The sequence below is a fragment of the Cupressus sempervirens genome, chromosome 2 (assembly GCF_028749045.1).
Source record: "Cupressus sempervirens isolate cs-2001-9-10 chromosome 2, ASM2874904v1, whole genome shotgun sequence".
Lineage (NCBI taxonomy): Eukaryota > Viridiplantae > Streptophyta > Pinopsida > Cupressales > Cupressaceae > Cupressus > Cupressus sempervirens.
In genome coordinates, this window is record NC_143119.1 from 517,775,709 (window position 1) to 517,790,695 (window position 14,987).

Below are 14,987 nucleotides of genomic sequence, written 5' to 3' on the forward strand. Positions count from 1 at the left end.
TTTGGATTGGTATATATGTAATCTATTATATCATATCCAAATAAGTAAGTATGAAGCAAATATAAAGAGCAGAAGTACAAATTGAGAAGGCTACAAGAAGTATAATGGAAAAGAAAGATTTATCTATCACAACAAGGTGATCTTTACATTTCAAAGGAATCTAAACTAGAAAATCACTGTTTTAGATCATAGATTAGCCATTAGTTCATCCTAATAGGTGCATTAGTTAAATCCTTTAACTGGGTAGACTTAAAAGTCTTTGAAAAATGTTTTTATTAACTACATACTTCACTATATGTTTTGTAAATCCTTTCACAAGGTGGACCTAGTAGTCCTTATTGCTCCTAATAGAGTAGATCATTAGAAATGATCAATTGTAAACCTTAACTGGCCAACATTGTACTACAGTACTAAAGCTTGTGGGTATAATCCCCACCCCTTTGGAAGGTTTCTAGGTCACCATATCTTGTGTTAAATTCTTATGAATGTTTAACTACTTTCATTCTTGAACACATGCAATTAGATCACAATATTTTATAAGGATTAATTGGTGAATTAAGTTAAATTTTTATAGGTTCTTGATTCACCTGTCCCCTCTAAGCAACATTGCCTATCTAATATTTCCAACAGTATCATCCATTGAAGATTTAATATCTACAACAGTATAACATTGTAATTACATTTTTCTTAATTTGTTACATTATTTACATTTAATTTAATTTCAAGATCAACTCCTAAATGAGGGATTGACCAAGGTAAGCCTGACCCACCAACAAAAAGGAAAATTTCTTGTGTCTAGGAACATGGTATCAAGATAATGGGTTTGGATTTAGAAATTATTAGTTGCAATCTTTTAGAAACATATGGGCCAACATTGTTGTACTTCCCCAAGACCATCTACATCATTCTATAAACCTACTAGTAGACATCACCCAATTGACCTATTCTTAGAGATCTCAAATTTTGGCATTTTCTTGGGTCTTTTACTCTAAATGCAAATCCCTAGTCAAATTATTAGTCATAATTCAAATCCATAGTTGTTAGAGTGAAAAACCATCTTTCTTTTCATATTTCAAGGTCTCTTTTCCATCCTTCTTCTTATCTATTAGCATAGAGCTGTGTACATACTTTAATTGGGTTGATTGCACACATAAAGAACCTAGATCTATTTTACTCTTGTCATTTGATCAATTGGATAAATTTACATTCACATTACACAATTAAAATTAATTAACATTACATGAAAACTGATTTTGTTTCATAGTGACTTAGTATTATTTGGGTCTAGTATATGTATCCCTTATAATACTCCATCGTAAGATCCTTGGAACAAGGATAAATATAACATAAGATAATTCTTTTTCTACAAACTTATGAGTGCACATGACATCATACGTGGATCACAAAGATTGCAATGGAAGACTTAACCACCACCCAGATAACCAACAAATCTCCAAATGCCACTACCTAAACTAACATGACCAAATGAAGGATGAAAAACCACTATGATAGAAGAACCCAAAATATCTAAACTATAGAAGAAAGGAAATACTAGTAAACCCAAAGGGTACTAGGAACACCAAAATTTGATCCTCAAAAAGTAGAGGAGATACCCCCTATTTTTCATGCAAGGACCAATAGTAGACATAAATCTCATGCAAGGAACTACAACATGCCACAAAATAAACCATATTTCATGTGAGGAAGTGCACCAAATAGCTCAAGGAAGTACTTGGCCCAGTAGCCAAAATACCCAAAACTAGTGTGGGGTTTCATGCAAGAAAACCCAACACACCACGCGAGCTTTTGCATTCTTGCATAAGAATGTACAATTTTGTACAAGAATGAAAAACAAAACACCGAAATACTAAAAGGTAAAAAGATAAGAAATGAAGTTCCTCCACATCGGGGAGTTTTGGAGCCACATTTTGAGGCAAGGACACTTGAACAGTATCTGAAAGACAAAAAGACAAATATAGAATCTAAACATCTAACAATGTAGTGAAGGGAATAACTATAAGAAACATTGTAGTGTACTGAAATAACATTGCAATGAACTAAACAACTAGACTAAGTACATGGTTCCTCCCAACCATAATAGAATCATGAGACCCCAAAGGTCCTAGCCATCTTCCACACATACTGTGAGGCCTCACCCCGACCCTTCGTAACCTTAGTTGTTACTTTATCTTTTTGTTACTCCTGACTCGATATGTTGAGACATTATCTGATGCTTAGTACATACTATATTATTTCATGATGTGTGATGTTATTTTTAGATGTTTGATGGTTGTCATTTAATGTTATATGTATATGTATGTTAATGAAATCAGTAAATGTAAGATTGATACTTTGATTTAAGAGATTTTAAATGGTTAAGAATTAAATAGGATGAAAGAAAACCCTGAATGATGTATGTTCCAATTTATGTGGATTTTTGATACGCATACATATATGTACATGTCATTTTACGGGACTACTAATGTGTGCAATGAGTGTGCAGATATTTAGCCGAGAAATCGACGGAGGAACAGAACTGATCTCTATGTGTTAATTTTGGAAACCTTGTTGTTCGTAATTCAAGTATGGTATTGTGAGATGTATGTATGTGTCTCTCTATGTTTAGTGAATGTTAGTGTTCGTAACTATGTTCTTTTAGTGTCGCTTGACACTCGTGATTTGTTTGTGCTCTTTAGCGTGCTAGTTAGGGTTAGCAGTGTTAACCATGGACTTAAGTCAGTTTAAGTTAGTGTCAGTTTGCTAATTGGGTTTTTAATCGAGTTTAGTCATCCTTAATCTAGATTAGTGTTTAATCTGCTTGTTGGAGTGTTAGTTGGTCCTAATTTTTTTCCTAGCCTTTGTTTGGCTCTAAACCTATTCCTAAGGCTTCAAAACATGAAATAATTATACCCAAGGGGTATGGGTATGGGTTGGGGGTCTTTTCCAACCCCTAAGCCCCTTTTGTTCACTTTGGAGATCACTCAAAAAGTCTCATTTTACCTTTGTGCGAAAATTACAAGTGGTTACCATGAGTTTCATTACCCCACCTCCACTTAGTGTTTAACCATGGTGTGGGTTGAGTTAGGAGTTTCTAGAATTGTAAGTGGGTGGGTGTAGTTATTGATCCTTTTGGGTGGTTGAGTTTGAGGCTTATTTAGAGGGCCTTCTTGGTCTAGTTGAGGTCGTTACCCAATCTCTACATTTAGAGAGGAATTCTTGAAGGTTGAAGCAAAGAAAGGGAAACTCCACTCAAACTTGTTCATTGCCATTACCTCTTTGTGAAGGTTGGAATTCTCATCTCCCTTGTTCAGATTTCATTCTTGTTTCATGCTTATGTTATCTTGTTGTTGTTTCAATGTTTGTATGTTTGTGGGTATGTTGGGAAGCTTTGAAAACCATGTTATTTTTGGATGATTTCCTTTCATGTTTATGTTTGCAATTTTGAGATTTTTCTTGCATGGATGTTTTGGTATTACTCACCCTTGGAGAGGGCAAAAGTGACCAATTTTGGGAAAGGTCTGTTTAGTCGGACTCCAACCAGTGTAGAGTCTCTTCTCAAGATGAGAAGAGGAAGAAAGGGTAGGGTGTTATGGGCCCCTACCTATCAGCACAAACCTTGTATGATTCTGGTATGTTGAAATGGAAGAACGGAAGTTCTTGGTATATAGCCCCGATTGGGCATCTGTTTGGTGTTGTGCTTGACTTCTCCTGGTTGGAAGAATCCACCTTTCCCTAGTTTTGATCCATTGTGAATACTGTTGTGTAAACCATGTATGATTATGCTTGTTTGATTGTCTCTTGGTTATGCTTGGTTGTCACCCGATCAAATTTTTGTTCCCTCCATGGTTCTAGAAACGTGTTGCAGAATTGGATATGGAACCCTTGTTGAGGGTCATGAAGGACATTTCATTTAAGTGTTGTAGTTCAGGATTGAAATCCTATGTAAATTGTATCTTAAAACTTCGTTGGATTGGCAACGAAGCCGAGTTTTCTTCCTGATTCTTTCCCAGCTGAGCCTTTGAATCATCTTGGCCAATAAAATTGGTGTTAAGTATAATTGCTTGTCATGTGATTTAATCATAAATTTTAAATTGGATGGATGCATATCAAAATAGGATGGAATTATGATGATATGATTTTAATTAAGAAAAAATTTCTAGTATTCCTTATATGATATATGTGAAAAAATATGTTGAGGAAAGGATAATGGTTAAGTTGATTTAGTTTAATCCAAGTTATTTAGAAGATCAAACTAATCAAGTATTATTGTGACATGATTATTAACACCATGTTTAAATCCATTCAATTCTACTCCCTTGTATAAGTGATGGAAGGATATTGATCAAAGTATGATATGTGAATGCTCCTACATGAAATCTGGTGTGAATTGAATGACAAATTTAGTCCTTGGTTTAATCTATTTTAGATGTGATAAGAAATTGTATTAAGAATGAAAGTTTAGTTTCTGTGATTATTGGAATTAGATCAATTCTTGCATTGTGGTTTATATGGATAATTAAATCTCTTGATTTATTAATTTGTAAGTAGTCTTCATAGATTTACCTTAAAAATATATATATAACCCCCTCTTAGTTAATAATCAACTTCAAAATGTATACTTAGAAAAATAAAGGCAAAAAAAAAATGTCTCAAAAGAGTAAAAACTCTCTAGTTTTTGTATGAAGACCAATTTATTCTTTCTTAAGTGATAGAGAATCTTTTAAGATACTTATATGTTTTGAATAACATAATAAAATTAATACCATTCAAAGAAAGAATATATAATATAATCAATATATAAAAATTTATATGCTAATATCCTAAATATCTTTTATCTTACCTATAAAACTTTATTCCATTAATACCTTACCTTCTCTTTGGACGTCACTTGGGAAAGGTAGTTTTAAAAACATTTAACTTTTGCCAAAGTTAGATTGTCATCATGAACGATGATGTCACATGTCTAGTCTCTCCTTGGTTTGGACATTGCCTTTGGTTGAGTGTAAGTTTTCATTAAATTTTTTGTTTTACTTTTTTTTTTCCCCCCTTTCTCCTCCACCAATCACCATGGAGGGGAGGTCTTGTGTTGATGTAACCGCTGACCCACGTACTTGGGCCAGGTCGTCTTAGGGCTGTGAGTTGCAAGCCCTCAATTTCCGCAAGCCATTTTTGGGGCAGCGTTTAGAGCATGGGGAATCGTGGGGAGGGGCTAGGTAGGTGTAGGGAGTTAGTGGTTTGGGGTTAAGTTAGTAGTTAGTAGGTTATTTTAGTTATGTTTAGTTATTAGTAGATGTTAGTAGTAGTTTTAGTGTTAGTTTGTGTTTAATTTTAAATGTTTTAATTTAGTAGTGTTAGGGAAAGTTAGTATAGGTTAGTTAGATTAGTTAAGTTTAGAGTTATGATAAATTGTGTAATGTTAGTTTAAAGTTTTCCCTTTTGTTAGTTTTGGAACTAAGTTATTTTAACAATAAATGTAATATAGTTTTAGATTTTGTATTAGTTAGCATTTTTTTAAAATATATATATTGTAATATAATTTAGTTGTAATTATAGTTGTAAGTTAGTGTTAATAGAATGTAGTATTTGATTGTGATTGAACTAGAATTAAAAATGATACATTTAGTTTTGTTAGGAATTAAGTATGATGTTAAATTAATATTAATTTATAGGTTCTACCATCATTTAAATTAGTGTAACATTAGTGCTATACTGATATGATTTTAACTAGTTTAAATGTATGATTGTTTTATATTTAGTTAGTTTTTATTTCATTAAATTTAAATTTAGTAAGATTTTGATGGTTTATTAATATGTTAAAAATAGTTGAAATGTTTAAAGTTAATAAAATTGATATACATATATTCAATTTTAATTCTAGTTAAATTGTTTTTTCCTAAAGTGACTTTTTTAATATCGATTAATTTGTAAATTGATAATTGTCTTAGAGTTTTATAGTTGATTTGATTTATATACTTTCAATGAATCTAAACTCCAATACATTTACATTGTCATTTAAATAATTGTTCTATATTGTTGTAAGCCAATAAAATTACGTATCTTATGATCGATATTAATCTTAACGATGTATTCCTCCACTAGAGTTTTAAACTTAAGATGTATTGTAGGGAACCTTTACTTCTCTTGCAGGAATCAGATTAAAACTTTGAGCACTCTAACTATTATAATTTTTAAAAAAAATTGTGTGTTTTCGCCCTCGTAGTTTGGGCATGACACATACATCCCAAACTACTAACTAGATTGCTGAAGGTGTCTTATGAGAACATCACTACTAAAATGTTCTACAACATAAGAATAAGGAAAACTAACATGCTAAAAGTAAAACATAAGATAATCTTACAAGTCCAACTCATAATCTAAGATATTCTAAATATCATAATACATGAATGCATCAATAAAACTAACATCATCTAACATAATATCCAAGCATTCCAATGAAAGAATAAAACACAAGATAACATACTCTGAAACTCAAAGTACCAAGTGTAACATGAGCACAAATCATACTAGAATAAAGAACCATTTCTATATACTAGTCCCTAGTAGTGGGGAAGGTAGCCATGCCTCCCAACCACATGGAACCCATAGGTCAACTCGTGTCATGCTAATGGATATAATGATCCAACCACAAACACACATAAAGCTACCATCCATGACTAACACTCACAATGGATAGTATGATGACTGAAACCAAGAACATAGATAATACATAAGCTGTAAGTCCTAGTCAGACACTCAAAGGTCTACTATGTAGGGGTTGACATAATGGAGAGTCGCTTGGCATCGATAAGCCCAAGCTAGTATTGGAAGATCACACTTCCCAAAAAAGGAGCACATCCTTAATCTTTTTATTATCTTAGTTATATTACCACCCAATTTTTTTTTTTAGTTATCACTTACTTTAAACTTCCTCTACCAACCCATGAGAGTAGTCACCAGGTTGCAAGATAGAAGCCCCTCCATATGCTACCCTACCCTACCAAAGCTCATCCAACAATGAGTGCCCGTAGGCATGCGTGTTCCCAACTGAAGCCTGATGATCATAACTCCCAGAAGTACCATAGAAGATAGGACCTCACAAGTCACCCAAAAAATGTACACATACATACTCAAGTGTGGTGCACCACTGTCATGAAGATCATAACACTAGGACTGGATGAGAATACAATCCAAACATACACTCAACAAAAAGCAGACTTAGGAGGCAATATGTGAGACACATCTCAATGCAACATAAAATTTCAAAAATGGTTGGGTTGATATCCAAATGAATGATCTAGGCCCATGACCAAAATCATGCCAAGAAAACCTAAGAAAATAGGGTGGCACATAAAACAAGGTAAATACCCCAAAACTAGAAAACTTTAAAATTAAAACCCAATTGGTCATAGGGAAAAAAAGCCTTGAAAATCCAATAAAATTAGGGTTTGGACACCATATGCAAAAATGGCTAGCATAACTATGTGAAACCTCAAACCCCCATCCTAAAAATAGGTAAAATATTAATGCTTGAACAATTGGGTAGAACCAACGAATAAAAACAGAGGGGAACACTAGTTCTTTGCCTCTCAAAAGTAGATACAAAATCTAAGCTAAAAAAAGAAAATAAGAAAGCCCTACCTAATAGGCAAAAGAGCTAAAATAGAAAATAGACAAGTAAATAAATAACCCATAGATATAGTAAAAAACAAGGACAAAAAAAGGTCTCCTCGAGCTAGATCCAACAATTCCATCCTTGCAAAGATCCCACACCCATAGCTCTCACAATGAATAGAAGATTAATCCTTCAAAAAAGGATCTCAGATTTCTAAATTGAAAAAGTGAAAAGTGAGGAATCAAATTCCTCTCTCCATACTTATTCACACTTTGAGTGAATAATCAATTAGGGAAATTACCTAGTTAGACTAGCTAAATTATGAATCCACCGAATTAAAAATAGGCTATTCTTAAAAATAAGAATTCATCTATGGAAAAGCTGCCAAAAGTTAAATTCAATAAAAATTAAAGCCCAAAAACCCAAAATCATAGAATTTTCCTTAACAACTTTTGCAACAATGGGAACTTCTAATTGCACAGACACACTCACTGGTCTAGTTATATAATGAAAATGAGTTTGGATTTAATAATCACTTAAAGGTTTAATTAAATAATTAAAATAAGGATATGTCAACCATACAAGGATGGCATTGGTAAAATATGAATAGCCGAATCACTAACTCCATGTGCCACTACCAAGGATATACATCCTGCACACTTAAACACATGACTAAGTGCAATTTCATATAATAGCATAACTAAAGCAATAAAAGCATTAAATACCTAATTTAACCATTTACATCACTCATGTTTGCACAAAGCATCATGAAATAAGAATGAAGTAAATCACCATAACATAAAATCCATCACATAACAAAATCAAAGGTATGTCCAAATACCAAAAAACCCAATATCATCATAAATCTATTGTCATCTCAAAATAGCATCAACATGCAAATATGATAAACTAAACATCATAGTAGTATAGAATCTATGGTATTGAAATCAAAGTATAACATCTGAATCTCAGGTCATCTCAAAAGTACATATAATATCAAGTATCTCTCAAATCAAAACAATCAAGGAACAGACTGCAAACATGAGAGGCATTACATACCTTCATCTTATTTTGGTTGTGGCAATATAACTTGAATTATAATGAGAGTTATTATAATCTCAAGATAGTTTTATATCATGTTTTATTATATTCATGTCTACTACTAGTAGATAATGATTGATTTTGTCAATCCTTGTATGTGTGTGTGTGTGTGTGGAATAACTTAATCTATATGCATAATTTTTACATGCATAAATTCAGCCTCTATGATGTTTTCATTACAAATGATAGTATATAGGGTGTATTGTTACATAATAGAGAGTACTTTTAATAAGTTATCTATCTATAACTAAAGAAAAAGATTTACTCATAAGATGCAATTATCTTTTTTTGTAAGTTTTCTCATTTAGATTCAATATAACTTAATGGACTATTTATTTATTCACTAAAAAAAGTCCAAAGTTATCTCAATGAGTTTTATTATTAATTCAATGATTTTTAATATTTAGTCCTAGCTGAGGTACTCCCTCAATTATTTTGAAACAAAAAGAGTTTTTTTTCCCTTGTAGAGAAATTTGGTTTTAATAGGAAATAGATCAAATGGGTATTGCCATGCATTTTAGGAGCAAAATTTCTAGTGTTGATTCATGGTTCTTGTTGTGGTTTCTTTTCTTATTCCTTAGGTGTGAGGCAAGGAGATACTTTATCCCCATTTCTCTTCATATTATTGGCATGTGGGCCAAGTAGCATATTCACTCAAAAACTACATGAATTTGGTCATTATGAGAAAGTCAAAATTCATCATTCCCTGATCTCAATACCTCACAACTTGTTTATGGAGCATTCTCTTCTATTTGGAAAGAGTTTATCAAGAGAATATATGAATAATAAGGAAAAATTAAATGAACATTATTAGGTATTAGGGGATAAATTAAATTCTAATAAAACCAAGATCTTTTTATTTAATATGAAATCTAATGTAAGGAGGGTGGTTTAGAGATGTTATAGGATTTTTTGAGGCTGACAGTCCTTGAAAATATTTTTCTATTCCATTCTTTTAGGGTGACACAAACGAATCCCATTAGGTTAACATTATTTAGTTTATTAAGGAGAGGATTGCATGTTCAATGACTAGGTGACTCCCTCTTTCTAGAAGGATCTTATTTAATTTGTGCTTATTTCTATAACCAAATATATGATGTTGGTAATTTTTACTCTTGAAGGACTAATGATAGCTATAAACAAATATCTTACATATTTTATCTATGATGATAAGAAGAAGGTTCCAATGGTCTCTTGGGACAATATTTTTAGTCAAAAGGATGTGGGTTGGGTTGGGGTACGCATTATCCATGATCAAAATATTTTCATAGGGGCTAATTTGGCCATGAAGTTCTATAAGAACAAATTAGCAGTTTGGTTGAGGATTATTATATAAAAATATTTATTTTTTAAATGAACTTGAACAGATATTCACAATGAAGAATTGCACTAAAGGATAAGTAATGTGGAAATTGTTGGTCAAAAGTAGAAAGGTATTATTTTCACATCTCTTGTGGGTTATAGATTTTGGGGACACAACCCCCTTATAGAAAGATTCATGGAATGTTTAATCTCATCTCTCTTTTTATGAAAAATTTCATTTTTCCTTGGCTATTTTAGAAACCTTGTGAGGTAAAAAGGTTGTAGGCTATGTTTTAATGATGTACATCACACTATATATAATGTAGAATTCAAAGATCTATCTACATTGCCTATTCTACATAATAAAAAGTCATAACTACTCAAAGTGTTGGATATGTATCCTTTACACACAAGTGATAGTGATATATTTAGTTTGGGTATAATTATGTTAGGTTTTAGTATATGGTAAAGGAATGCCATAAGTTTTCGACTAGTGGATAGAAAATTATTCATAAAAGGATAGTCTCTTTTTGGTAGCATGATGTTATCCATCCAAAGGTTATGGCTTTCCTTTGTTGGAACATCAAAATAGAATTATAACCTCTAGAAATATTCAAAGGATATATATTACTTATGGATTTATGTGTGTTTTTGTTGGAAGTCTTAATTGGAAACCAAGATACTGAGAGGGAGAGTGGGGTGGGTTGTGGGTTTAATCAGGATCTGTAACACTTACACCTTTTAACAATACCTTGCATTAACCACATTTACCATCATATATCCAATGTCTTATGCATGCATAACTTATAAAACCCAATTGTAATAACATATAGATATAATCTATCAATCACATGCATGAAACGTAAACACCCAATACAAAGATTTGATTAATTACAAACCCTCCAAGGTGAAGGTAAAATTGGGGTGGGGATGACACCCACAATTCTTCACTACTGTAGTAATTAAGTTAACATATTATGGTTACAATATTTGACCATATCCAAGGATCTACCCTATCAGGGGTTTTCCTCATTAAAAGACTAAGAATGTTAGATCTCACCCTTTGAAAGGATTTTATACTTACAACGAAGTAAAGACTCTATTAGGATATTTACAAAGATCTGATAAGACCACTCTGTTATGAGATTATCCCTCACTCAATTTATTAAAACTAATTTAGTACTTGATCCTCAATCTATTATGATAAGCTGATTTTGAATCTCCCCTCTTCAATCTAATATCATCTTTGATCTGATATAGCTTCACTATCCTTCACTGCTTTGACAAGATCAATTTTCTTACTTCACAATAATTGACCTCTTTGCCTCTTGTACAATGCTCCCACTATCACCCCTTTTTTTTTTGTGATCACATGAATAGTTTATTCACTCCATCTCATCACCATACATCATAAACTAGGTTTTGATCTTCTCTATTTAAAGATTTCATAAAGAGCTTTCTAGCTTCTTCCTTGTTTTGTCTCTTCATCTTATTGGTTCATCACAAAACATGGGGATCTATGGTCCACATCAAAAAATGTGTAATAACCTCTAAAAGAATTAAATATCTTTTTCATGTCGGCTTGAAATGCTTTACCTCAAAGTTTGTATCATTTCTTACTTGAATTTCAATTTTGGGTTTCTTAGCACTTTCTCTTTGATACTTGACATTCACTATTCAATCCAAATTCTCATATTTATTTGTTGATCAATCCATCAGACTCTCATTTGTTTCTACATCTCCAAAATTTATTTGTTTAACAATAGTTAGAAGATGGGAAATGATTGGGGCTTTCCTATAAAAATTTTGTATATCAAATATCTCTTCTAAACTGTCCTTAACATCATGTAATACGTGCCTTTGTTGATGTTCTCTTCTCATCTCTTGTTGTTTCTTCCTTTAAGAAAAAATATCTTGCAACATGATAGTTTTCTCAAGAGTAATATTTTCCAAATCCAATTATGGCATCTCAATAACTTCATCTAGACTAACTTAAATATTTGGAGAGTTGTCCTTTATTACTTTCCCTTTATGAGTTGAAGTAGTGTTTTTACTCAATATTGATTTAGGAAATGGTGAGTGGGTATGTCCTCTTGGTCTTTCTTTTATATTAGTGCAAGAGAAAATAATAGTAGAACTTGAAATAGTTTTATCTTCCTCCATATTTTTCTCAATTCGAGGTTCTGACACAAGTGCTCATTCTTGACCTTTGGTAGAAATGTCTATTCTTGTGTTTATTTGTGTATCTTCTACCTCTTTCTCCTCCTTATTTGCATTCAAGAGCTTCTCTTTCTTGACAACAAGAGTATCAGGGGTGTTGACATGGATGGATAAGATGCTTCCTTGTGGACTCAATACACATGAACTCATTTCATCACTTTGATCATCTCGAATGGTTACTGTCTCAATATCCTTTTCTCATTTTACGTCTTTAGTTATGAGTCCAAAAATACTTTTCCATAGTAATTCATTCTATAGATTAATAACTTCAACCTTATTTTGTAAGATTGTAAAAATTCTAAATTTAGGAACAAATCAATTCCTATACTTCTCAAAAAATGTTTCCTTTTTCTCATTTGATAAATAGGCATAACTTTGCTAATGTGCCTTCTCTTATATCTTTCTCTACTAATGATACATGTTCCCATCTTTTATTTGATCTATTATACAAGTCAATCAGAATCATCTTCTCTAATTAACTAGAAGCCAATTTATTTTTTCCCATCATATCTATCATGGCCTCCTCAATTTTTTTTCTATCATCATTATCCAATGTGTCATATTTCACAAATCTAAAACTAGATAAGCCTATAGAGATTGTTAGGTCGACACATACCTTATCAATATTGTTTTCTCTTTTAGGTATTGTGACTAGTTCACCTAATTTTGTCCTCTCTACATCATCTTCTTCAACTTCTTTAACTTTTACCAACCTTATCCTCTTTGGTTAGATCATAGTGGCTTGTGATATCTTCTTCTGTGCAGTAGAGCCACTTGGTTTAGTGATTTTCACTACTTCTTTCTTTATAGATGGCTTGGGTCTTCCTACTATTTCCTTGGTCCTTGGTTTGGTTGGTTATGGAGATGAGGTGGGTGCCACCACTATCTTTTTTTTGGCTTCCTTTGCTCTAGGCTTGACAAATTTAGCATCATTGGTAGGTGGTGCAACAACAACTAGGACTTTACCCTAATCTCCTTCTCCTTCCTCTTCCTCATCATCACTATATTTTTCTTCATCTTCTCCAAGACCTTGAGTGAGATGCAAAGGTTCCTTGGCTTTGCCTTTTGTGCCTAGTTTGGCCTCTAGGTCTTCAATCATTTTCCTCCTTTTCTTTTCTCAAGAAGCTATTTTGATGTCAGTAGTAATCCTTGCCTTAGTTTCTTCATATTTCCTAAAAGGTTCAGCTTCAATATTAATTTCTTCTTTTAATAATGCAACAATATTTGCACTTACAATATAGTTTTTGATCTCCTAATCAAATGCTTGTAGCCATGCCTTCCTCAACTTCACTTCCTATACAAATGTGTTATCTCTTTCTACTAAAAGCATACATCATTGTAATGTTTCATTACTAATTCTTCTAGTATTTTCATCCCCATCTTCATTCTTTTTTTGAATTATTCAAGATATGTATCTATGACATTATCAAAATTCTCTCCTAATTGAGTTATGTATTCATTTATTTTCCTTATCACTAGTTTTCCTTGTTCCCAAAAAATGTTGCCAATACCAAGAAAATACTTCTAAATGTAAAAGAAAATACACATAACAAGTGATCCAAAAGTACACATAATTTTTTTCCTTTGATGTAGGAGCATCCTAGGTTTAAGAGCAAGCTTGCATCACCCAAATTTTTTTTTTTTTTGGTCTTTTCTATTTTAATAAGGATTAGAAGACAAGGTCGTTACTATTTATGGGAACTTGCTTTTTTTTAATTTTGTCATACGAGTACAGAATGTTATCATTTTCTACATGAAGGTTCATTTTTGAGTTATAAGACTATCATAAAAATCGCATTGGTCTAGCTTAAGTATCAAAGAAGTTATTACAGATTTTTGGTGGAAAAATGTGCAAAAAAATCTTCAGGCTCACTAGTGGAGGCCTTGGAGTGCCTAATTGAGGTCCAAAGACTCAATGGAAGGGAACTTGCACTGTTTTGATCCTATAGATCAAGAGCTGACATTTCCAAAAAGTGATTATAATAGCCAATCAAAGCAACGGTTCAAGAGTTATGGCCTTCCAAAGTTGGGCAACCTAAAATATCTTAAATAATTGTCAATGATGTATTTGGTCGACTCTATATGTATTGTTATGGTCTGTCAACCCTAGGTATTAAGTTTCAATGTCTATAACCTTCCTGGGTGACATACAATTCCCTATTTAAGAAAGGCCTAAACATTGTCTATGACAACTCTGGGTGGTAGTTCATAGCTTAGTCTCGCAGATTACTGTAATGAAGGTACCCATGTGGGTTAGGATATTGTACTTGTGAGTTATGCAATTTTGTATTTACAGTGCAAATAAGAAGTCCAAATTTTGTTCTTGCATTTGTTCTTGTTTCCTTGTTTCAATTATGTTTTTGTGGTATTAAGGGGAGCACCCTTCATCAAGTGGTATCAAATCTAGAGTTCTTGAGTGTATGGATAGATTGCCAATTGTGAGGTAGTTCACTCTTGGACCATGGTTTGTGTTGATCATGTAGAAAAATCATCAATTTTGAGGTGGTTTGCAATAGGGTTTGAGCAAAAGTGCAAAAATGCCTCCACAAAGAGAGTGTGGTGGAAGAGTTGTAGGTGTTACACCTGAGGGTTTTAGAGCCCTCCAAAGACAAATGCAAGCATTGGAAGAACAATTGCATAGAGGAATAAATCTTCCTATAAGAGATGAAAGTGAGGATGAGGACAAAGTAGAAGAAAATGTTGAAGTAGCGGCCGTTCCAAACCTAGAGGAAGAGAGGCATTTTAGGGCCAT

At 32.6% G+C, this 14,987-nt stretch overlaps 1 protein-coding gene across 4 annotated transcripts in view; it reads right to left on the bottom strand.

The window, feature by feature from the left end:
• The window catches only part of LOC149573232 (uncharacterized), a 408,940-nt gene that overhangs the window by 32,109 nt on the left and 361,844 nt on the right, over nt 1-14,987 (bottom strand). For 3 of the 4 annotated variants that reach the window (XR_016360056.1, XR_016360053.1, XR_016360067.1), the window contains one exon: nt 8,113-8,264. The exons of the other annotated variant lie outside the window; for it this stretch is intronic. The gene's annotated coding sequence lies outside the window, so the exon portion shown is untranslated. Of the gene's footprint in view, nt 1-8,112; nt 8,265-14,987 lie in introns of those variants that run through there. 4 annotated transcript variants of the gene reach the window in all.